Source organism: Fukomys damarensis, unplaced genomic scaffold (genome assembly GCF_012274545.1).
Source record: "Fukomys damarensis isolate Sample0158 unplaced genomic scaffold, DMR_v1.0_HiC HiC_scaffold_23, whole genome shotgun sequence".
Lineage (NCBI taxonomy): Eukaryota > Metazoa > Chordata > Mammalia > Rodentia > Bathyergidae > Fukomys > Fukomys damarensis.
Window position 1 is genome coordinate 19,789,350 of NW_022900935.1, and position 24,735 is coordinate 19,814,084.

Consider the following 24,735-nt stretch of genomic DNA (forward strand, 5'->3'; position numbering starts at 1 on the left):
AGAGAGAGAAAGAGGCTCAGCTCCAAATTGTGACTTGCTCACCAAGTCTTTCATTGTCATGGTCATGAGGGAAGGAGCTTAGTATCTGATAAAGGAAAGCTATTAACACTTCCTAAGAAGCAATCATGAAGGCCTGAATCCTAACTTTAACAGAAGTAGCTAATCTTGTTATATACAAATTAACAGATTCAATTTCTTTCTGAATCTCAGGTTACAAAGGCAATCTGTTTGCTTGTTTGTTTGTTTGTTTTTGAGACAGGTTTTCCCTATGTAGTTCAGGAGAGCCTTGAACTCACTATGTAGCCCAGGCTGGCATTAAACTCGGCACTTCCCAAGTGCTGTGCCATAGGCATGCACTATCATACTTGGCTCCGTAATGACAATCACTCATTCAACATACATTTCTTGAAGTCCTATGATTTGCCTGGTACTGTTCTAGGTGTTCACAGTGGTGAACAAAGAAGACAGGAGTATCTACTTTTTTTGTTTTGTTTTAAATCAAGGTCTCTCCCATGCTAGACAAGTGCTCTAATGCTGAGGTACTTCCCCAGCTGTTTTTAAAATTTTATTGTGAGACAGGGTCACACTAATTGGCTCAGGCTGGCTTCCAACTTGCCCAGCCATGGCCTGCCTTAGTGTTTTCTTTTTTCTTTTTCTTTTCCTTCTTCTTTTTTTTTTTCTTTTGTGATACTTTTTCTTTTCTTTTTCTTCTTCTTCTTCTTTTTTTTTTTTTTTTTTCTTTTTTTTTTTTTTTTTTTTTTGTGATTCTTTTTCTTTTCTTTTTCTTCTTCTTCTTCTTTTTTTTTTTTTTTCTACTTGTGTGATACAGGGGATTGAACACAGGGCCATTGTACTGAACTACAGTCCTTTATTTTATTTTTTATTTGGAGACAGGTCTCACTAAGTCACTAAGTTGCCCAGTCTGGGCTCAAGTTTGCAATCCTCTTATCTGAAGCTCCCAGAGTGCTGGAACTACAGGCATGTGCCTCCATGCCCTGCTCTTGGCATCTTTTCTTATATGGACATGATTGGTCTTGGCTCCTAATCCCACCTTCTGACCTTATATACTTTCACAAAATCCCTATCTCCAAATAGGAACTATATCAGGACTGAGTTTCATCATGTGAATCTGGAGGGAGGACACAGTTCAGTCCATATAAGAGAATAAGTACTAACACAACTAGCTGAAAGATGAATGCTTTAGGCAGAGAGTTTGTGCCAGAGATATAAATAGGGAGTTGTTAGTATCTAGATAATATTTAGAATAAAGTAGTGAAACAAATCTAAGGTCCAAATTCTGGCACACACCAAGCTAGATATGGTGGCATACCCCTGTAATCCCAGCACTAGGAGGCCTGAGGCAGAAGGATTTCCATGAGTTTGAGGCCATTCTGGGCTACATAATGAGTTCAAGTCCAGCCTAAACCACAAAGTGAGACCCTGTCTCAAAATCAATCTATCAATCAATCAATCAAATTCTGGTACACATCAATATTTAGAAGTCAGACAGATGAGGAAGACCCAGCAAGACAACTGAAAAAGAGCAGCCAGTAGTGGAGTAGGAAGAAAAATTAAAATGAAGCATTCCAAAAGCTTCATGTAGTATTTCAAGGAGGAAGGAATGAACCCTGTGTCCAATAAAGATTAAGGCTGAATTTTGCCCATTGGGTTAACAACATTAAGGTCACTGGTGACTTCACCAGAGCAGTTTCAGTGGAGGGGTAAGGGTAAAACCTAATGGGGTAGGTTCTAGAAAGACTGAGAGGAGAAGAATTTCAAACATTGAGTAGACAAGCAACAAAAGGGAAGAAATAGGTAAGCTCCACCATATCAAAATTTAAAACTTTGTGTTACAAATGATAACATCAAGAGAGAGAACTGGAGCAGCCAGGCTGGTGGCACAAGTGTGTGCTCCCAGATATTCAGGAGGTGAAGGTGTGAAGATCACTTGAGTCTAGGAGTTTGAGGCCAGCCTGGACAACACAGTGAGATCCTATCTCAAAACAAAAGTTTCTTTATGGGGTCTTGCTAAGTTGCTAACTTGTCCAGGCTGGGCTTGAACTTGTGATCTTCCTACATTAGCCTTGCAAAGAGCTAGAATTATAAGTATACACCGCCTGCCCAGTCAAAACAAAAATTTTTTAATGGGCAAAGGATTTGAATAGATATTTCTTCAAGGAAAATAGGTAAATGGCTAGTAAACACATGAAAAGATGTTTCACCTTATTAGCCAACTGGGAAAGGCAAATCAAAACCACAATGAGGTACTGTTCACACACATTCATATAGCTATTGCAAAAAAGAGATATAACAAGCATTGGTGAGGATATGAAGATAATGGGATTCTTTACATTGCTGGTGGGGATGTAGAATGGTTTTGAAATAGAGTTTGGCAGTTCTTCAAAAAGTTTAAAATATAGCCAGATGTGGTGGCTCACGCCTGTAATCCCAGCACTCGGGAGGCTGAAGCAGGAGGATCGCTGTGAGTTCGAGACCAGCCTGGGCTACATAGTGAGTTCCAGGTCAGTCTCAATCAACTACATGGTGAGACCCTCCTGTCTCAAAAAACCAAAAAAAAAAAAAAGAAAAAAAAAGTTTAAAATAGAGGGCTGGGATTTAGCTCAGTGGTGCCACACCTATCTTGCAAGCACAAGGTCCTAAGTTTGATCTCTGGTACCAAAAGAAAAAAAAAAGTTAAAGATAGAATTGCTTTCATTTATTTATTTATTTAGTCTTTTTTTTTTTTTTTTTGAGACAGGCTAGCTTCAAACTACTGGGGATTCTCCTGCCTTACCCTCACAAGTAAAAATAGTTACCTTATGACCCAGAAATTTCACTTCTAAGTATATTAACAGGAGAATAAAAACACATTCCACACAGAAATGTGTTTTCAAAAAGTTGTCACAGCAGCATTACTTATCAACTATCAAAATGTTCATCAACTATTGAATGGATAAATGGAAGCATTATATCCACTTATTGGAGCGTTACTTAACAATAAAAATGAATCAAGTGTTAATACATCCTGCAACATGGATGAACCTGAAAGCACATTATGTTAAACTGAAGCAGGAAACTGCAGGGATACCCAAGCAGAACACTGACACCTGAAGAAGGAGCAAATTGGCTTTAATTACACCAGCTACTCAATGAGTGATGCCTATGAGTCTCAGGAGACCCTAGAAGTTTACTTTTTTTAAAAAAATTTTTGGTGTTTTGAGACAGGGTCTCACTATGTAGTTGAGACTGAACTGGAACTCACTATGTAGCCCAAGTTGGTCTCAAACTCACAGCGATCCTCCTGCCTCAGCCTTCTGAGTGCTGGGATTAAAGGCGTGCACCACCACACCTGGTGAAGTTTACTTTTCTGTATATACCTCTTTCTATATTTATGAGGCTAAATTCCACTGGAGTTTCCCTAGGAATATAGCAAGCAAGATTTACACAAAGCAGAACAGCGGGGTGGAGGGGAGTTCTGGCAGGACCTTCTGAGTCCATTATGCTCTTTGGGTGACAGATTACAGAAGCTGTCATGGTTACTCAGGTGCATCCCACAAAGAGCATAGTTACATAGCTAACCCATAGTTGTCCAATTCCATACAGAGGGATGGTTTCCTCTCTCAAAAGAATCTAGGCTGGGCATGGTGGTGCACGCCTGTAATCCCAGCACTCAGGAGGCTGAGGCAGGAGGACCACTGTGAGTTCGAGACCAGCCTGAGCTAGTGAGTTCCAGGTTGGTCTCACTACACAGTGAGACCCTGTCTCAAAAATCCAAAACAAACAAACAAAAACAAAAGAATCTAGTGACAAAAGTGCACATATTGTGTGATTCCATTATATGAAAAGTCTATGACCATCAAATCCAACAGAGACAAAAAGATAAACAACTGCATAGGGTTCTATAGGATGGGGAGCGACTAATGGGCAAGAAGATTTCTTTCTGGGGGATGAAAATATCCTACACCTGTGGTAATGGTTACACAAAACTTCTGTGACTATACTGAAATAATTAAATTGTATGATTTAAATGAGTGAATTTCATGGCACATGAATTATTTCCCAATGAAGATTTTTGTAGGACCCTCCCAAGTCAGAATCTCATAAAATACTGTATCACATAAGAGTTGTGCAGTGTTGAATGGTTCACCACAGGAGATTAGCATCAATTCATTCATTCAATGTCTACCTCTTAGTATCTCAGGTTTTATCCCTTTTATTTTTAATGCCTAATAATTTTCCCAAACATTGGGTTTCACAGTGCAGCCATTCCTCCTTTCCCTTCCCTTACACCCATCTCTCCTTCTCCCTTATTCCCTTCCTGTTATGATAGTAGTCTTTTTACTTTCATGTCATCTTTCTTAAATTTCACATTTTAGAAGGAATATGCAATAGTTGTCTTTCTGAGTCTGGTTTATTTCACCCATATGATGATTTACAGATCTATTTATTCTTTTTTTTTTTTTTTTTGGTATCGGAATTGAACTCAGGTATAGATAGATCAAATTGTAACTGTAATTTTAGTTTTTTGAGGAATCTCCAAGCTGATTTCCATAGTGGTTATACTAATTTATAGTCTCACCAGAAGTTTAGAAGGATTCCTTTTCCCCTACTAGCATCTATTGTTTGTTTTTTGAGACAAGGTCTCACTATGTAGTTTAGTTTGGTTTTTAACTCACTATGTAGTCTAAGCTGGTCTCATACTCACAGTGATCCTCCTGCTTCACCCTCCCAAATGCTGGGATTACAGGTGTCCACATTCCACCCAACTTGTTTTTTATTTATTTATTTATTTTTTTGTACCAGGGATCAAACTCAGGTCCTTGTGAAGCAGGTGGCAGCACCACTGAGCTAAATCCCCAGCCCTATTTTTTTTTTTTTTTTTTTTTTTTTTGGGTACTGGGGATTGAACTCCGGTCCTTACGCTTGCAAGGCAGGCCACCGAACCACTGAGCTAAATCCCCAGCCCTATTTTTTATTCTTGATGATAGCCTTTCTGACCGAAGTGAGATGAAATCCCAATAATTTTGATTTGCAATTCCCTAATGGCTAATGATGTTGAACATTTTTTGTATATTTGTATATATCCACATTGCTTCTGAAATTCTTCTTTTAAGAAGTGTCTGTTTAATTCTTCTGCCCATTTATTGATTAGATTATTTGTTTTGGTTTGGTTTTCAGTTCTTTATATATCCTATATATTAATCCTCTGCTGGGAGAAGTAGCTGGCAAAGAATTTCTGATATTCTGCAGGTTGTCTCTCCATTCTGTTAATTGTTTCTCTTACTGTGCAGAAACTTTTTAATTTGATTTGGTCCCGTTCGTTGAGTCTTGCTGTTATTTCCTGTGCTATTGGAATCCTACTCAGGAAGTCTTTGCCTGTAACTATAGAGCTTCAAGAATTTCCCTTGTGTTTTCTTTTAGCAGGTTCAAATTTCAGAACTTATTTTTAGATCTTTGATCCATTTAGAATTGATTTTTGTACAGAGAGATAGCTATCCAGTTTCAATCTTCTACAAGTGGATATTCAATCTTCCCAGCACCATTTTGTTAAACAGGCTGTTTTTTCATATATTTCCTTTGTCCAGAATCATTTGGGTGTAGTTGTGTGGGTTCATTGCTGTGTCATCTATTCTGTTCAACTGATCTAAGTATCTGTTTTTTGTGCCAGTAACATGTTGTTTTTGTTACTATGGTTTTGTAGTATAATTTGAAATCAGGTATTATGAAGCTTCCAGACTTGCTCTTTTTGCTTAGAATTGCTTTGCCTATTCTGGGTCTTTTATGTTTCCAATTAGTTTTAGATTTGTTTTATTCTAGTTCTGTGAAGAATGTTGTTGGTATTTTGATGAGAATTACACTTAATTGCTTTGCTAAACATGGCTATTTTAACAATATTAATTCTTTCAATCTATGAACATAGAGGTCTTTCATCTTAGTTCCTTCTTCAATTTCTTTAATGTTCTGAAATGTTCACTGTAGAAGTCTTTCATCTCCTTGGTTAGCTGGATCTCTATGGTTTTTTGTTTTTGTTTGAAGATATTGTGAATGAAGTTGCTTTCTTGAATTTTATTCTTAGCTAATCCATTACTGGTGTTATAGAAAGGCTATTAATTTTTTTTCTTCAGTACCAGGGATCGAACTCAGAACCTTGTGCTTATCAGGCAGGCACAGCACCATTGAGTTACATCCCTGGTACCAGACTATTAAATTTTTAAATTGATTTTTAACATTACTTTGCCCCTACTGCTATTTTGCTAACTTTGTTTATCAACAAGTCCTGTGCTAGGGTCTTATAAGCAAATCATCTGCAAATAAGAACTTTTGTTTTGTTTTTTGTAGTGGGATCGGAATCAGGACCTTGAGCTTTTGAGGCAGGCAGTGGAACCACTGAGCTAAATCCCCAGCCCAGAACTTTTTTTTATATACCAGATCTCTCTATGTAGTTCAGGCTGGCCTTGAATTCACAGTGATCCTCCCACCTCAGCCTCCTGAGTACAGGTGCCCAACACCACGCCTGGCTAAATGAGAATAATTTGGTGTCTTCCTTTCCTACTTATGTCCCTTTTATTTTTTTCTCTTGCCAATTGAACTACTATAGCTAAAACTTCAAGTACTGGGACTAGTTATATGGCTCAGAGGTAGAGTGCTTACTGAGCATGTATAAGGCCCTGAGTTCAGTTTCCAGTACCACAAAAAAAAGAAAAGGAACAGAGAAAGAAAATAATAAATAAAATTTCAATAGTGAATATGAGTGGTAAGAGTGGACATCTTTGCCTCTTACTAGTTTTAGAGGAAGTGTTTTTAATTATTCCCCACTCAGAATGAGGTTGGCTATGGGTTTGTCATTACTATGGGTTTGGCCTTTACTATGAAGTTTGACCCTTCAACATCTAGTTTCTTCAGATCTTTAATCACAAAGAGGTGTTGAATTTCATCAAAGGCTTTTTCTGTGTGAATTGAGATGGCTGTGTCGTTTTTATTCTTATCTATTTATATGGTATATTATTTATTTGCATATGTTGAATCATCCTTGCGTCCCTGAAGTGAAACCAACTTGATCATGGTATATGATCTTTTTAATATGTTGCTGAATATGGTTTATGAGAATTTTATTAAGGATTTCTGCATTTATGTCCAACAAGGATATTGGGCTATAGTTTTCTTTTCTTTTATGTCCTTGTCTGGTTTTGCTATCAGGGTGATGTTGGCCTCATAGAACGAATTTGAAAGTGTCTCTTCTCTTTCTATTTTGTGGGATAGTTTGTGAGCACTGGTATTAGTTTTCATTAAGGGTCTGATCAAATTCAGCAATGAACCTATCTGGTCCCGAGATTTTCTTTGTTGGACAACATTTTATTACTGCTTCAGTCTCATAAGTTTGTTACTCATAAGTTTAGATTTTGTTGTGTTCATTTGTTTGTTGAGACAGGGTCTCACTATGTAGCCCAGGCTGGCCTCAGTTTCCAAAGTGCTCGAATTACATACAGGTGTGTGCTACTTTTTAGGGTTTTTTTAAATATCCTCTTGGTTCAGTTTTGTTGGGTTATATGTGTACATCAAACTCAGGAACTTGCACTTGTGAGGCAGGCAGCAGAACCATGGAGCTAAATCCCCTACCCCATTTTGGGTTTGTTGTTGTTGTTGTTTATCCATTGCATCTAGATTCTCCAATTTATTAGAATATAGTTTTTAAAAATACTCCCTACAAGTCCTCTGGATTTCAATGATGCTTGTTCTTTTTAAAATCCCTAATTGGCTGGGCGTGGTGGCACACTCCTGTAATCCCAGCACTCAGGAGGCTGAGGCAGGAGGATCGCTGTGAGTTTGAGACCAGCCTGGGATACATAGTGAGTTGCAGGTCAGTCTCAACTACATAGTGAGACCCTGTCTCAAAAAAAAAATAAATAAATAAATAAATAAATAAATAAAATCTCTAATTGGATTGATTTTGGTCTTCTCTTTCTTTTGGTTACTTTGGCTAAGGATTTATCAATTTTAAATAAGGATTTAAATTTTAATCTTTCCAAAAAAAAACAATGTTTTATTGATCCTATGTATTGTTCTTTTAGTCCCTATCTCATTAATTTCAGCTTCAATCTTTCTTTCTTTTTTATTTATTTATTTATTGGTTTCTTGAGACAGGGTCTCACTATGTAGTTGAAACTGACCTGGAACTCACCAAGTAGCCCAGGCTGGTCTTGAACTCACAGTGATCCTCCTGCTTCAGCCTCCCGAGAGCTGGGATTACAAGCATGCGCAACCACGTCAGGCCTCAGCTCCAATCTTTTTTATTTTCTTATGTTATGTTTGCTTCTATTTTTTTCTAAGTGTGAGATGTATCATTAGGTTATTTATTTGAGATCTATTTTTAAATTTAGACATTCATAGCTATAAATTTCCCTCTTAGAACTGCATTTGCTGTATCCCAGAGATTCTGTTGTGTTCCCTTTTTCATTTTATTCTAAAAATTTTAAAATAGCTTCCCTGATTTTTTTCAATGACTCACTCTTTATTCAAAAGTGAATTGCTCAATTACTATGTATTTGTATAATTTCTTTTGTGGTTGATTTCTAGATTAATTCTACTATGATCTGATAAGATGCAATAAATTATTTCATTTTTTAAAATTTGTTAAGCTTTGCTTTATGGTCTAAAGTATGATGTATTTTGGAGAATGCTCCATGAATTGCTGACAAAAATGCATATTTTGTAGTTGCTGGATAAAATGTTCTTTAAACATCTGTTAAATTCATTTAATCTCTGGAATATTTAACTCTGATGTTCCTTCTTTTCTTTTCTTTTTTTTTTTTTTTCCTGTTTTTGTCTGGACGACCTATCTTCTTGTGAGAGTGGAGTATTGAAGTCACCCGCTACTGTTGTAATGGAACTTATGTGTCTCTTTATGTCAAATAGTGTTTGCTTTATGAAATTAAGCACCTAGGTGTTCAGTCATACATTAAAAAAAAGTGTCATGTTTTCTTGGTGGATTGTTTCCTTTACCAATACACAGTGGCCTTTGTCTTGTCTAATTTTGTCCTAAGGTTTGCTTTGTCAGATATGAATATAGCTACTCCTGCTTACTTTTAGGTTCTATTTGCACAGAATATTGTTTTCTATCTTTTCGTTTTCATCTGAGTATGTGTTTGCTAGTGAGTCGTGTTTCTTATAGGAGGAACAGAGTTGGTCTTGTTTTTTGTTGCTGTTTGTTTTTCTTAGACTTGTTCAATTATTTTTTAGATACATTTTATTTTAGGGCAGGGGATTTAGCTCAGTGGTGCCACTGCCTTCCTTGCAAGCACAAGTTTCCAAGTTCGATCACCGCTACTCAAATAAATTAAAAATTTTATTTTATCCCACTCCCCCCTTCTTTATGAGCTTTCCCCTCACTATGTACAAAAGCTTTGTTTCCATTTTCCCCTCTATTTTCACATTTTTTTGTCATTTCCTTCCTTTCTCTCCATCCTCCCTTGTTCTTCTCATTTGAACATTTTTCCCACTTCCCACTTCCCATTTTCCTATATCTATTATATATTTTAGCCCTTATTTCCACTTTTGATTTTTCACACCAGAGGAACAGTATGGTGTTAAACATGTGTGTCCAATTTATTTAACTTTAGAGTATAGTCTCAAGGTCCATCCATTTACCTATAAATGTCTGAAGCCCACACCTCTTTATGGCAGAGTAGTACCCCACTGTATTAAAAAAAAAAAACCACATCTTCTTTATTCATTCATTGTTTGATGGGCATTTGGGCTGTTTCCAAGATTTAGCTATTACAAACTGTGCCTCTATAAACATGAGTGTGCATATATTGCTGTGGTATAATGCTTTAATTCTTTCAGGAAGATACCAAGAAGAGGAATAGCTGGGCCAAATGGAACCTCTAGTTTTAGTTTGTTTTAGTTTCAGTCTAATCTACCAGTCTGCATCTTTTAATTTAAAATTAAGAACATTTACATTCAGAGTTATAGAAAAGTATGTACTAATTTCTTTTATTTTGTTGTTTTTAAAATTTTTGTTTTATATTTAAAACTTTTTAATAATTTTTGGGTTTTTGTGAGGGTTTTTTGTTTTGTTTTGTTTTTTTGGTACCAGGGATCAAATTCTGGTCCTCATGCTTGTGAGGCAGGTGGAGAACCACTAAGCTAAATCCCTGGCCCTAATTTTTGGTTTCTTGAAACAGGGTCTCATGATGCTGTTCAGACTGGCTTTTTTTTGTTTGTTTGTTTTTTGAGACAGGGTCTCACTGTGTAGTTGAAACTGACCTGGAACTCACTATGTAGCCCAGGCTGGTCTCAAACTCACAGCAATCCTCCTGCCTCAGCCTCCCAAGTGCTGGGATTACAGGTGTGCGCCACCACTCCTGGCTCTATTCAGATTGGCTTTGAACTCACTGTGTAGCCTAGGTTATCCTTGAATTCAAGGCAGTCCTCCTCCCTCTGGAGTGCTAGGATTTACAGGTGTGCACCACTATACCTGTCCTTGTTTTTGTTTGTTTATTTGTTTTGGTACCAGTGATGGAACTCAGGACCTTGGTGCTTGTGAGGCAGGTGGCAGAACCACTGAGCTAAATCCCCCACCCCATTTTGGGTTTTATTGCTGTTGTTTTTGGTACCAGGGATTAAACTCAGGACCTCTGGCCTTTTTCTTTAGTGTTTGATTATTTCTTAATTCTCAGTAATTTATATGCTCTATTCTTCCTCTTCCATGTAAGTATCTTCTGTATTGCTGAGAGTAGTGGTGCATGCCTATAATTCCAGCACTCGAGAGGCTGAGGCAGGAGGATCACTGCCCATCTGAGACAGTTTGAACTGCGTAGAGAGACCCTATCTCAACCCCTTCTCCCCCCAGAAGTATCTTCTCCAGTGCTGGCTCAGTGGTCCTAAATTTCCTTATTTTATGCTTACTTTTGTTTGTTTGTTTGTTTGTTTGAGGCTAGTCTTGAACTCACTATGTACCCCAGGCTGGCCTTGAACTCACAGTGATCTTCCTGCCTCATCCTCCCAAGTGCTGGAATTACAGACATGTGCCACCATGCCTGGTGAATGGTATTTTTTTTTTAACTTTTTTTTTTTTTTTTTTTTTTTTTGGTACCAGGACCTTGTACTTGCAAAGCAGGCACAGTGCTACTGAGCTAAATCCCTGGCTCTGTTATGTTTTTTAAAAATATTTTCATTTGCCATGTATACTGGTACCACCTGTAATCACAGCTGAAGCAGGCCATCTCAAAATATATATTTAAAAAAACATTGTAGACATGACTTGAGAAGCAGAGAAATTAACACTAAAATATCATTTACTCAACGTCACCATTTGGGAATAAATTTGAAGTCCATCGGGCTGGGGATTTAGCTCAGTGGTTCCGGTGCCTGCCTCACAAGCTCAAGGACCCGAGTTCGATCCCTGGTACCAAAAACAAAACAAAACAAAAATTTGAAGTCCATCTCATTTTAAAGTATGTGGGTTCTTAAACATTTAGCTACACTGCCTCCTAAGAATTACTTCCTTGCATTAGATTTCCAATAGAATCAGAAAGACAAAGGAGATGAAAAATTTACTAGAAGTTGTGAAGCCCATGCAGCCATGTGGACCTGCTAGGTCTGGGTAAAGAAATCAAAATTGTTCTTTCAGGTAGTGACAGTAGTTTAGTGTACAAAAGAAGCACTCAGTGGATAATGGAAAAATCAATTCAATAAAATTTTCTCTTTAAGGATATATAAATACCAGATGAACAAGGAGAAGGCAAATAATTCAAGCTCAAGTTGTCAACCTTTTAGCAGTTGTGTGGTAAGTTTTTTATGGAGACACTTTCTTCTGTAACCCAAAGAATAAACTCAAACACCTCTTAAAAACCCCAATAGAAACCCATAGCACCTTAAGGCCAAGTCATTGAAAGATACAATTAGGAAAATATAATCTTATAAAGCATTCTCCAGGGATAAAGAAGTTTTCAAAGAAAAACCAAGTTATCCTATCAGATTGAGTATTATACCAATAAAAATTCAAAATAAACCATGTTTTGTTTGGGGATGGTGCTGAAGAGAAGTTGTAATACCTGGTCCAACAAGGTCTCTAAAACTATTAATCTTTTCTCAAACCTTAAATACCTTTTTCCCCTCCACTCCCAGATAATGAATCTGCTTTTTATACCACTGGGAAAATACAAGCAATTGGATAGGAACATTCTCATCCTCTAACCACCAATTGGCCAACCTGCCTTCCACAACGCTCATATTTTGTCTTCTGTCCTGCAATAAGAGAAGTGTCCCTGATCCTATTCAACTCCAGCCATTCCATCTGGGCTCTATCCTAGTCATAGACTTTGCTCCTGAAAATGTCCTGGATCTCTCTTGCATCACCAATTTTTGGCTTTGAAAACATACAAGCGTGCTCTAGTTTCCCCTTCCCCGTACATAATAAAGAAGTGTTCTGGGAAATTTAAAAAATATTTTGAAGAGGATATTTTTTTAAAAAATATGACACATGGCTCAGATAAATTCAACTATATAAAAAGAAAATTTTCACTGGAGATATAGCTCAGTGGTAGGGAGAACTTCCTAGCCTATGTACAGCCTGGATTTAATCCCCAGTAAAACAAAAGAAGAAAAATTTCTGCAAGGCAATAAAACCACCATTAATAAAATTAAAGACATATTTCAACCCTTCACAGATAATACGCTTGATAAATTAAGAGTTCCTACAAACCAATAAGAAAAAGATCAACATCTGATTAGGAGCTGGGCATGGTGGTGCAGGCCTGTAATCCCAGAACTCAGGAGGCTGAGGCAGGAGGGTCACTGTAAGTTTGAAACCAGCCTGGGCTACATAGTGAGTTCCAGGTCAGTCTCAACTACATAGTGAGACCTGGTCTCAAAAAACCAAACCAAACAAACATCTGATTAGGAAAATGAGTAGAGTAGGAAGGGACAATTCAATGAAAAAGAAATGCAGCTGGGCATGATGGTGCACACCTGTAATCCCAGAACTCAGGCTGAGGCAAGATGGATTGCCTTGAGTTTGAGACCAGCATGGACTACACAGTAAGTTTGAGGTCAACCTGGACTACATAATGAAACACTATCTCAAAAAAATGAAAACAAAACCTCCTGAAAAAGAATTTCCAGGATTTCTTCAGAAAGTGGCAAGAGCCAGGAGTTGCGGCACATGCCTATAATCCTAACATGTGGGAGGCAGAGACAGGAGGACCACTGTAAGTTCAAGGCCAGCCTGGGCTATGCAGTGAGTTAAAGGCCAGCTTGAATTAAATGAGACTTTGTCTCAGAAAAAAAAAATGGCAAGAATGATAGGATAGATGTGTTCAAATTGAGGTGAAATGTTTTTGGAATGGTTAATGGCTATATGTCTTTTATTCTAATACATTTTCAAAAATTTAAATATTCACCTTATTTTTTATCATATCTCCTAGAAGCATTTTTGTACAATATCTATCAAACTCACAAGTATATTTATCCTCCCATTCAGCAGTTCTTCCAAGTAATTTTATCCGACAGCTATATTGCTACATGTATACCTATGTACAAAATTATTCTTTGTAGCTTCATTTGTAATAGTAAAAGCCTAGGAACCACCTAAACATTCATCAGTAGGGATCAGTAGGGTATTAAATAAACAGGTGTGGTATAACAACACATGCAGCCATAAATAAAGCAGGAGACTTTTTTGTATACATATATGCAACAATCCTCAATGACTCAGATAGCTAAAAGCACCCATATCCAGTGTTTTCTGACATTCCTTGAAACTCTTTGCTGTAAAGGCAACATCTTTACAAAATTTCATATAACAGGTGGCCATTAAGTTTTCCGTCCAGCACCCTACTTTCTGGAAACTATCTTCCCCATCTCCCACCACACTAGATTGACAATCGTAATAGGATTTTGGCAGTCTTTGTTTTTTTTTTAAAGACAGGGTCTCACAGTGTAGTTCAGGCTGGCCTTGAACTTACTACAGGTGTGCGCCACCACACCAGGCTTTTCTGAGAAATTTTTATACTAACAGACAATATGTGGCCGAGGAAAGTGATATACAACCCACAATCTCAGCACTCTGGGAGGCTGAGGCAGGACAATTGCAAATTCAAGCCAAGTTTGTGCAATTTAGCAATTTAGTGAAACCCTGAATCAGGAGAAAATGTATTAAGAACCTTAATTTCCCCTCAGTCTTGGCAAAATAAGATTTAAAATCTTGCTGAAAGGTACACTGTTCCTGGCACAAAGGCACATTCCTGTAACCTAGGATACTCTGGAGGCTGAACCAAGAGGCCCACAAATTCAAACCCAACCTGGGCAGCTTAGCGAGACCCTGTCCCAAAATTTAAAAAGTTTTTTGAAATGGGGTATCTAGCTTTAGCTCAGTGGTAGAGTATCCCTGGGTTTAATCCCCAGTACTCAAAAAATAAAATAAAATAAATAGAAATAAATCTTTGTAGACAAAGGGCTAATACTTTGTTTTTTCTTGGTACCGGGATCAAAGTCCTGACCTTGCGCTAGCGAGGCAGGCACAGCACCACAGAGCTAAATTCCTGGCCCATGGCTAACACTATTAACAGAAAGAGAACTACTATAAAATCAGTGTAATGGTGCACACTTATAATCTCAACACTCTGGGAAACTGAGGTAGAAATACCACAAGTTCAAACTCAGACTGCACAAGTTAGTGATTTAGTGAGAAACTGTCTCAAAATAAAAAATAAAAATGGATTAGGAGTATAGCTCAGTGCAAAAGCCTTGGATTCAATCATTAGTGCCACAAAACAACAAACAAATGAACAAACGAAAAAACAACCTACTACAAATTAGCATTATACTTTATCATTTTTATAGACTGATAAATATTTCAGCAGGAAAAAAATGCACAAAGGATAAGAGCAGGCAATTTATAAAAGATGAAATAAACAAAAATCAGGTACTCAAACTTCACTAGTAGTCAGGGAAATATAAATAGATTTATTTTAATTTTGGTAAAATATTTGTAACATAAAATTTATCCTTTTTTGTGGGTGGCCCTGGGGATCTAATGTAAGTCCCTGCTCATGCCAGGCAAGCACTGGGCTATATCTCCATTCCAAAATACATCATTTTAAACTTTGTTTTGTTTTTGTTTAGAGGTCAACTCACTATGCTGCAAGAGGGTAACCTTGAACTTGTGATCCTCCTGCTCAGCCTCCAGAGAAACTGAGATTGTTACACCTTTTTTAACCATGTTTAAGGATACAGTTTCACCGGGTGTGGCAGCACATGCCTGTAATCCCAGCACTTGGGAGACTGAGGCAGGAGGGAGGATTGCTGTGAGTTTGAGACCAGCCTGGGCTACATAGTGAGCTCCAGGCCAGTCTCAAATACATAGTAAGACCCTGTCTCAAAAAACCAAAAAAAAAAAGATACAGTTTCATGGCAGTGAATACTTTCATATTATTGTGCAAACATCATCAGTATTCATCTTCAGGACTTCAGAACTGCAACTCTGTATTCATTTTTAAAAAGTTGAAATTTCTATTAATCCAAGTCTTTGATAACTAATTTTCTGCCCCCAAACCCTAGAGTTTTTATTTTGCTCAAATCTACTATATTGCTTTTATGTCATTTTTATAATTTCTAGTTTCTGCCAATTTTTCAAATTAGGCTTTGATTTTCTAGAACATAGTACATAGATTTATTTGTGTCCAATCATAGTAGAATATAGAGTTCCTGTGGGCCTATTTCTATTATCTGCTGTTTCTCTTACTTACTCATGGTGCCTTGTTACCTCATGTGTGTGGTTATTTTATATTGCGCATTGTATTTGGGGAAAAATTATATAAATAATCTGAGGCCAGCTGTGTGGTGGCACATGCCTAGAATCCTAGAACTCTAGCCAGCAGAGGCAGAAATATCACATGTTTGGATCCAACCTGGACAATTTAATGAGACCCTATCTCAAAATTTTAAAAGGGCTGGGGATGTATGTAGCTTAGTGAGGAGGCACTGGGTTTCATCCTCAGTTAAGAAGAAGGGGCCAAGGATTTAGCTTAGCAGTTCCACTGCCTGTCTTGCAAAGTGCAGGGACCCGAGTTCGATTCCTGATACCAAAAAAAAAAAACAATAGGAAGAGGGAAGGGAGAGAAGAAAGAAAGAGAGGGAGGGAGGGAAGAAAGAAAGAAAGTGAGGCCTTAAATGATGTTATTTTCTACTTGCATGGATTTAGAGATTTGTTTGTTTTTATTTTTTGTGTGTTAATAGGGATTGAACCCAGGGACACTCTGTCACTAAACTACAACTCTAGTCTTTTTATGTATTTTTATTTTGAGATGCTATCGTCTTAAATTGTCTAGGCTGGGTTCAAACTTGTGATCTTCCTGCCTTAGACCCTCAAGTAGCTAGGATTACAAGTATGTGTTACCACACCTGGCTCTTGCTTGCATAATTTTTAATTGTCTTTGCCATTAGCAGTTAAGGCAAACTTAATAGCTATAGTGCATCATTTGAAAGCCCAAGGCCAAAGCAGAAGGTGATATACCAGGGTTATCACCTTTTATGGATCCTGGATTGTTCCCATGGATTCTTAAGGCTGCCAAAGGTACATCAGAGCTTCCCAATTGCTTCTTCCAAATCAGCAAATGCCTCAGACAAACGTAGTAAGAATGATGAACTCATCACTCAAAATCTTTTAACGGTCAAAAATCCTGGGGTTGGGGACATAGCTCAGTAGAGTGCTTGCCTAGTAAGAGTGAAGCCCTGGGTTTATATCTCTAGTACCAGGGGAAACAAAAATCTGGGCCTACTTAATTTCTCACTATCTTGTTACATATTAGATGCTTTGAGAGGATGATTTTATTTTTAATATTTCATCCAGCTTGCTTAAGTCTAATCTCTGAAGGGCTAACTTGAATTGCATTGTTTACTACTACCAACAATAAAAATCGATTCAGCTTGCTTTGACCCTATAAGGCAAAAATAGAATCAGATAGAGTCAAGGGCTTATTCCTCATCTTCTGGGTAGGAGTATAGGCTCACGCCATATAATAGGACATTCAACATGTACTGGCTTTGGAAAGGGCAGATTTCTAAGGGATGTTAGTATAGGAGAAATGACTAGCATCACCAATATACCAAATTAATTGCTAGTCTCTATAAGTACCTATTCCATATTTCTTGTGCTTTTTCATATGCAGTCTTCTCAGCCAGAATTTCTTCCTATCCTGCTCACCAGGTGGACTTAATATTTTTTCATGACATAGCCCCGGTATTGTACCTCATCACAAGAACAAATGAACAAACCCAAAACCCAGGCACCTCTTCATCTGTGTGCTCTTTGTAACTTGCTTACATCCCCTCATAGCAATTATTCTGTTTTGTGATAGGAGTTATTGCTTCACTTATGTCACTTTTTCCAGGCACATTCAACAAATAGTTGTTGAATAGATGAATGAATAAAAGAATACTAGTTTTATCAGACAATTTCTAAGTTTCCTCACATCTTACATTCCATGATTATATAGAATTCTAACTGCAAAAAATAACTTACTTTGATGTGTTGTTTTTTTTTGGTGTGGAGCTAGAGGTTTAAACTGGAGTCTCATGCATGCTAGGTAAGTGCTGTACCACTGCACTGTACCCTCAACCTATAACTAATATGTTTTTAAATCCCCTTGGAGAAATGTTTTTTGGATGAACAAATGGTTAGCAGAGAAAAATTAGGGATATCAGGAACAGAGCAAGTGTCTGGCTGATCATCCCACTAACACGCTCTTTCGTTCCTTCTTTTATTATAAGAATCAAACACCCCTCCTTTTTTTTTTTTTTGGAGGTACTTTGGATTGAACCCAGGGCCTCATGAATGTTAAGCAAGCACTCTACCACTGAGCTAGATTCCCAGACCTGTTTACTTTTTTTTTTTTGGTACTGGAAATACATATTACCTGAACAAATTAGTAGGACTTACTGTGGCATTTCCATACATGCATATATCATGTTTGCCCATCCTTCTATTGCCCTTTTCGCCCTTTTTCTTGCCCTCTCCCAGAATGCTTCTTCAAAAAAACCAGCCACTTATATGCTATTTTACCCAAAAATAATTAAATGTAATTATAAACAAATAATCAGGTAAGTCCAATTAAAGATTCTAGAATCAAGGAAATTATAGAGACTTGAGGAATAAATGCAAACCTGAATTTTTCTGTTAGTTTTTTTTTTTTTCAAGATAAAAGTCTTACTATGTAGTTCAGACTGGTGTTGAATCTATGTAGCCCATGCTTATCTCAAACTCTTGCTATCCTCCTGCCTCAGCCTCCAAAATGCCAGGATTACAGGCTTGTGCCACTACACTTGGCCTACAAATCTGAATTTTTTTCAAAAAGCTATAGACTTCTTCATGAGAATTTTTGGGAACATTTGACTATGGCCATGTATTAAGTAATAAAATTGTGTTGCTGTCACATTTCTTAAGGAAAACAGTTGCATCATGGTTACATAAGTGTACTGATTGGGCTAAATATGGCCCTGCAAAAGATGTGTTCATGTCCTAATCTTTAGAACCGGTGAATGTTATTTGGAAAGGGGTTTTAGTAGATGTAATTAAGAATATTGAGATAAAGACATTATCTAGGGGGGCCAGGGATTTGGCCAGTGGTTCTGCTGCCTGCCTTGCAAGCACAAGGGCCAGAGTTTGATCCCCAGTACCAAAAAAGAAAAAAACTAAATTTGGGGCCGGGTTTTAACTCAATGGTTCCACTGCCTGCCTGGCAAGCGCAAGGACGTGAGTTCGATCCTCAGTACCAAAAAATAAAAAATAAAAAAAGACATTATCTAGGGTTATCTAGATGATCCCAATTCCAATGACAAGTATCCTAATAAGAGACTCAGAGATGTCAGAAAAGAGAAGGCAGAGACCAGAGTGATGTGGCCACAAGTCAAAGAATGCAAACAGCCTCAAAACCTGGAAAAGACAAAATACTGATTCTTCTCTAGAGCCTCTAGAGAGCAGCTGCCACTTTGATTTTGTACTTTTTTTTTTTTTGAGATAGAGTCTCACTATGCAGTTCAGGCTAACCTTGAATTCACTATGTAGCCCAGGCTGGCCTTGAACTCAAGGCAATTCTTCTGCCTTAGCAGGTGTGCACCACCATGCCTGACTTGATTTTGGACTTCTGACCTCCACAACCAAGCTTCCAAGGAAACTGACTCTAACCTTACATTCAGAGGTAGACCAAATACGGCTTAAGCTCCACACATCTATCTCCATGGGTATTGATTAGATCAGTGATGAACATGTGGCCTTCATTCAGCCCAGTGAGGATTTACCAGAGCTTCTGGGAAAAATGCTTCTTTGTTATTCTGAAGTAGCTTCCTACAGAAAATTTTTTCCTACTAGTACCAAAGATAGGCTTCCACAGACTTTCTGTAGCCATACTGAAGGAATGGATTTAAAAATGTCAAGTATTTTAGAAGAAGAAATGAAAAGATACCAGGTTTTTGTTAACGCTATTTGAGGACAATACTTAGTTTGAATTTTCAGTTGATGACTAAATTCTCTTAATTGTTTAAGACAGTCTGACATGAGTTTTCTGTTGCTTGCAATCAAACTCTTACATTGCAATATCAACAGAAACCTTTTTTCTTTCTTTCTTTCTTTCTTATTTTTGGTTCTGGGGATCAAACTCAGGACCTTGCGCTTGAGAGGCAGGCGCCGTGCCACTGAGCTAAATCCCTGGCCCTAAAAAACATTTTTATGGCACTCATAACGCAACTCTGAGCTACATGAATTCAGTGGTAGACACATTGGATTCTGCCTGAGGGACTTATGAGAGGCTTCATGTAGAAACTGACATTTGAATTACAACCTTCCATTTAGAAAGTATTGACTAAGTACAGTGGGCTAAACAAAATTAAGCAAATTTCTCTTATGGCAGACCTTTTCAGAGCCTTTAGTATACTAATGTCAATTATGAGTATAACCAAGAGGAATATAAATACAGTGTTTGTTAAGTTTAATTTACTATGAATACCTAGAAATATCTCAAGTTGGCATAGGAAACACTGACATATACATATATCTATCTCTATCTGGGGATTAAACTTGGGACCTCGTACTTACAAGATAGGTAGTGAAACCACTGAGCTAAATCCCCGGCTGGTATATCTATATATCTATATATAGTTAATGAATGATTTGAAAAGAACAATGTCATTTTGGCCAAATTATTTAGAAAGTTTTTATGAAGATGAGGGCATTTGAAACCTTTTTTTCTTTTTTTAATGGGATCTCACTATGTCACTATGTTGCCCAGGCTGGCCTAGAACTTGGGCTCAAGCTTCCATGTCTGACACCACAGACACATGGTATACCATGCCTGCCGAAGCATTCTTTACAGCTTGAACAAGTGTAATGGGTCTAGGCAGTGTTTGTTGTTGCTGTTTAAAATATTTACTTAAAACATACGAGTTGGGCTTGATGACATCTGCCTGTAATCCTAGCACTCTGGGGGTAGCAGGAGGATTGCTGACAGTTCAAGGCTAGCCTGAGCTACACAGTGAGTTCAAGGCCAACCTAGAATATACAGCTAGACCCTATCTCAGAAAAACACAAAAAAGAAAAACCAATTAGTGCCCATAACTAAGTCAAGGTTTATCAGCTAAATTCTTCAGCCAACCAGTATGAAACAGTAGTTGTAACAGTCAGTAATCCTTCAATGTTTGTTAGTAAGGCTCTTTTTCTGGACTCCTAGAGCAAATTCAATGAATAAAATAATAACTAATGATAAGATATACTAGGGCCAGGGATGTAGCTCAGTGGTGCCATGCCTGCCTGGCAAGCACAAGGTCCTGAGCTCAATCCCTGGTAATGGGGGGTGTGTGAAAGGGAAATTTAAAAAATATAATGCTCAGGGGCTGGGAATGTAGCTCAGTGGTGCTGCACCTGCCTTGCAAGTGCAAGGTCCTGAGTTCAATCACTGGTACAATAATGATAAATAATAATAATAATGCTCACTGTATTTATAGAGAATACCTGCTAAATAGAGACATTAGTTATGAGCAAGTTATTTCTTTATTTTTGATAAGGCATCTAGTAATGCATTTGTTATAGCTCAGTATCACTGTATGTTATGAATGAAACCCAAAAGAAACACTAGATCTTCTCAGCTGTAGCTATTTAACAGAAACAAGCGATAGTTGGAGAGAACTCTGTAAGATTTTTAGTGACTTGATGAGACTGTGTTTCAAAAAATGAAAATAAAAAAGGGAAACAGGTGTAGTTCAGTGTGAAAGCCATGAGTTCCATCCCCAGTACCATACACATGCATACAAAGACTATTCAGAGAAGGAAGAAAATAAAAACATTAACCACTCTTTTAAACAGTGAAGCCATCGTTTGCATCTTCTTTTTCTTCCTCCCCCTCCCCCTCCCCCTCCTCCTCCTCCTCCTTCTCCTTCTCCTTCTTCTTCTTCTTTTGAGACTTTGAGAAAGGGTCTCACTATGTAGTTGACACTGACCTGGAACTCACTACGTAGCCCAGACTGGTCTCAAACTCACAGCGATCCTCCTGAGTGTTGGGATTACAGGTCTGCGCCACCACGCCTGGCTTATTATTTGCTTCTTAGTCCATCATTCATCGTGTGTGTGGGGTTTTCTTTTTTCTTTTTCAGTGTTAGGAATCAAAACCAGGGACTCACATACGTATCACACAAGCCCTTTACCACTAAACTAAACCCCAACCCCACTGTTAATTCTTCAAACTCCAGGCTGACATATCCCAAACACAACACACTTAACAGGAAAAGGCCACTTGAAAGAAGTAATGCTGACAAAACTGTTTACAGGGAATTTCTTTTCCTTCTTTTTTTTTAAAAATAAAAACTATCTCTTTTTTTTACAGGGAATTTCTTATCGAGAATAAGTCTTTATATGTAGAGAAAACCTAAGACAGTCCTCAAAGAACCAAACATTCACTTCCATGTTTCACTACTTAGTGGATGAATCACTAGCCAAATTATCCTGAAAATATATTAACTATACTAAATCAATTGCCTCTGGCCTCCCCTTTAAAAATTGTCACAATATTCTAAGAATGAAAAATTTTTCACTATTCTAAAATTTTTCACTTCATTCATACTAATTTATCTTATCTGAATATTGTACTCTGTTCCCTGACCATGATTCACAAAGATATTTTCACATAAATGAGTCAATATTTTAGAAACAAAGACATGGTATATTTTCAGTTGAATCAAAGTTAATTCAAGTCTCTACTTTTGGGGGCTTAATGAAACATCACTCAACCCAATTGTGGCATCACACACCTGTAACTCCAGTTACTAGGGAGGCTGAGGCAGGAGGATTGCAACTTTGAGGCCAGCATGGACAATTTAGCTAGATTCTGTCTCAGAATAAAAAGGGCCGGGGATGTCAGTGTTCCCTTGGTTTAATCCCCAGTAGTGAAAAAAAAACACAGTTTTCATTAAAAAATACATAGTTATCTTATTCTTTTCAGTTGTTTCCCCTGAGCCATAGAAATCTTTATTGTGAAGAAAGATATTATCAACCACTGTTTTCTTACGTTATTTTAAAAATATTCAGTAAGTATAAGATAATGCACAATAAGTACACAAATATGCAAAGGTGTCTGGTTATTACTATTTTTGGTGCTGAGTATTGCACCCAAGGCCTTGAGTGTGCTGAGTATCCACTCTCCTGTTGAATTAGCCCCAGCCCCTGGTGTGCGTTTGTTTGTTTTTTTGTTATGATGCTGGATATTGAAACCAGGGCCTTCTTCAAGCTTGGTGAGTGCTCCATCACTCAGCTTCACAGTCCCAGTCCTCCCTTAGTCATTTTAAAAATAAAAGTGTCCCACCTACTACCCCGTAATATCACTCCAGGAGCAAAAATCAAGAAATACAATTATTTCCTCCCTTTTCAACAGTGGCAAAGATGAAAATGAGACAATATACAAACTAAAGCTGCTCTTAAATGGAGAAACCATTTAAGGAACCAAGGAAGACTCGGGTGACTGATAAAAACTTGAGAGTTGAGCCGGGGATTTAGCTCAGTGGTTCCACTCACTGCCTGCCTCACAAGCACAAGGTTCCGAGTTCCATCCCCGGTACAAAAAAAAAAAAAAAAAAAAAAAACTTGAGAGCTAAGAAAAAGGTAAAAAGAGGAGGGAGGAAGAGAGAGAGAGATGGAGACTGACAGACACAAGTCCACATAATTGGGCTATACAAAATGTAAAGTACAAATCTAAAAGTGCTGAGAGAGCACAACTCTTTTGGAAGTCACAGTACTACATTCATGGCTCACCTTAGTGATATCAGCTTGGTGCTGCCCTGCAGTCATTCTATCTAAGCCTCAGTTTCCTCATCTGATGTAAAAGGGGGCTGAAAAGACTGCCTCTGATCTTCTATCTCTAAATTTCTATAAAGCCCTGGAAGGCTCCCATCTGGTAGAAGCCAATACAAGCTAGAACAGAAATTTGGAGGAATTTGAAGCCTACAAAGAATCTCACAGAGATTGTTGGGTAGAGAAATAGGAAATAAAACTGAGAAGTTGAAGAGTCAAGAGCAATTAGAGATGAACCATCTCTAAGTGCTTCTATCAATGCAGTAAGAGAAAAGAGACTACCTCATACTATTGCTGCTGTTGGGATGAACCATATGAAATTTTTATATTTACTTATTATAAAAATGGCTATTTCAACATAATATTTTATATTATCTCATTTGGAGAAAAAGAGTTATAGTGCTAACAATTAGCAATTAGTTGATTTACATAGACACTGACAGATTTGATTTTGTATGTGTTCATGTGTCTGTGTGTGTGTGTGTGTGTGTGCACACGTGTGTGCGTGTGTGTTACTGGGAAATTGGACCCAGGGCCTTTGCACTGAGCTACACCCTCACCTTTTTTCCCTTACATTATTTTTTTTTATTTTGAGATAGAGTCTCACAAAGTTGAACTTGTGATTCTCCTGCCTGAGCCTTCCAGAGTGCTGAGATTACAGATAGGCACCACCACAATCAGCTAATTTCTTAATTTTCTGACAAAGATGTTGTGTAGACAGTTAACTAGTAAAAACTATTACTATTAGTAAAGCTGTTACTATTACATGGACCCTACCATACTGTATTGATTAGATTCGTCCTCTTATTTTAAGAATACAATTATGAGGCCGGGGATTCAGGTCAGTAGTACTGCTGTCTGCTTCACAAGCTCAAGGTCCTGAGTTCAATCCCTGGTCCCCGGCAAAAAAAGAATACAATTATGAGGGCTGGATATATAGCTCAGTGGTAGAGCACTTGCCTATATGCATGGGGCCCTGGTTTTAATCTCTAAAAGAACATTGACCCTACGTGAGGAAAGACATATCCCAACTGTACAGCTCAAAAAACTTCAAACATCCTTGCCTAATCATGAAGGAACTGAAAGAAGTATTTAGTTATATTACCCTGGCTCTCTGGTAGAAGGAACTAGCTCTAAGGAACTAAGAAAATAAAAAAGAGAAGTAAAAAGGGGTGGCTCAACTTTTGTGATTCAAACATAAGCACCAAAGGATTCAGTTGGTTTTGTAAAAAGAGCACTGACGGTTGGAGATTTGAGTTTGGGCACTAACTCTTGATCTTAAGCAAGTCTTAATTTTTCAAAATCTGAAGTTTCCTGTTCATGAAGCCCTGAGTTCAAATTCCAGGGCCATTTAAAAAAATTCAAATTGAAGTTTTACATCTTAAAAGTTAAGGAGCAAGGTC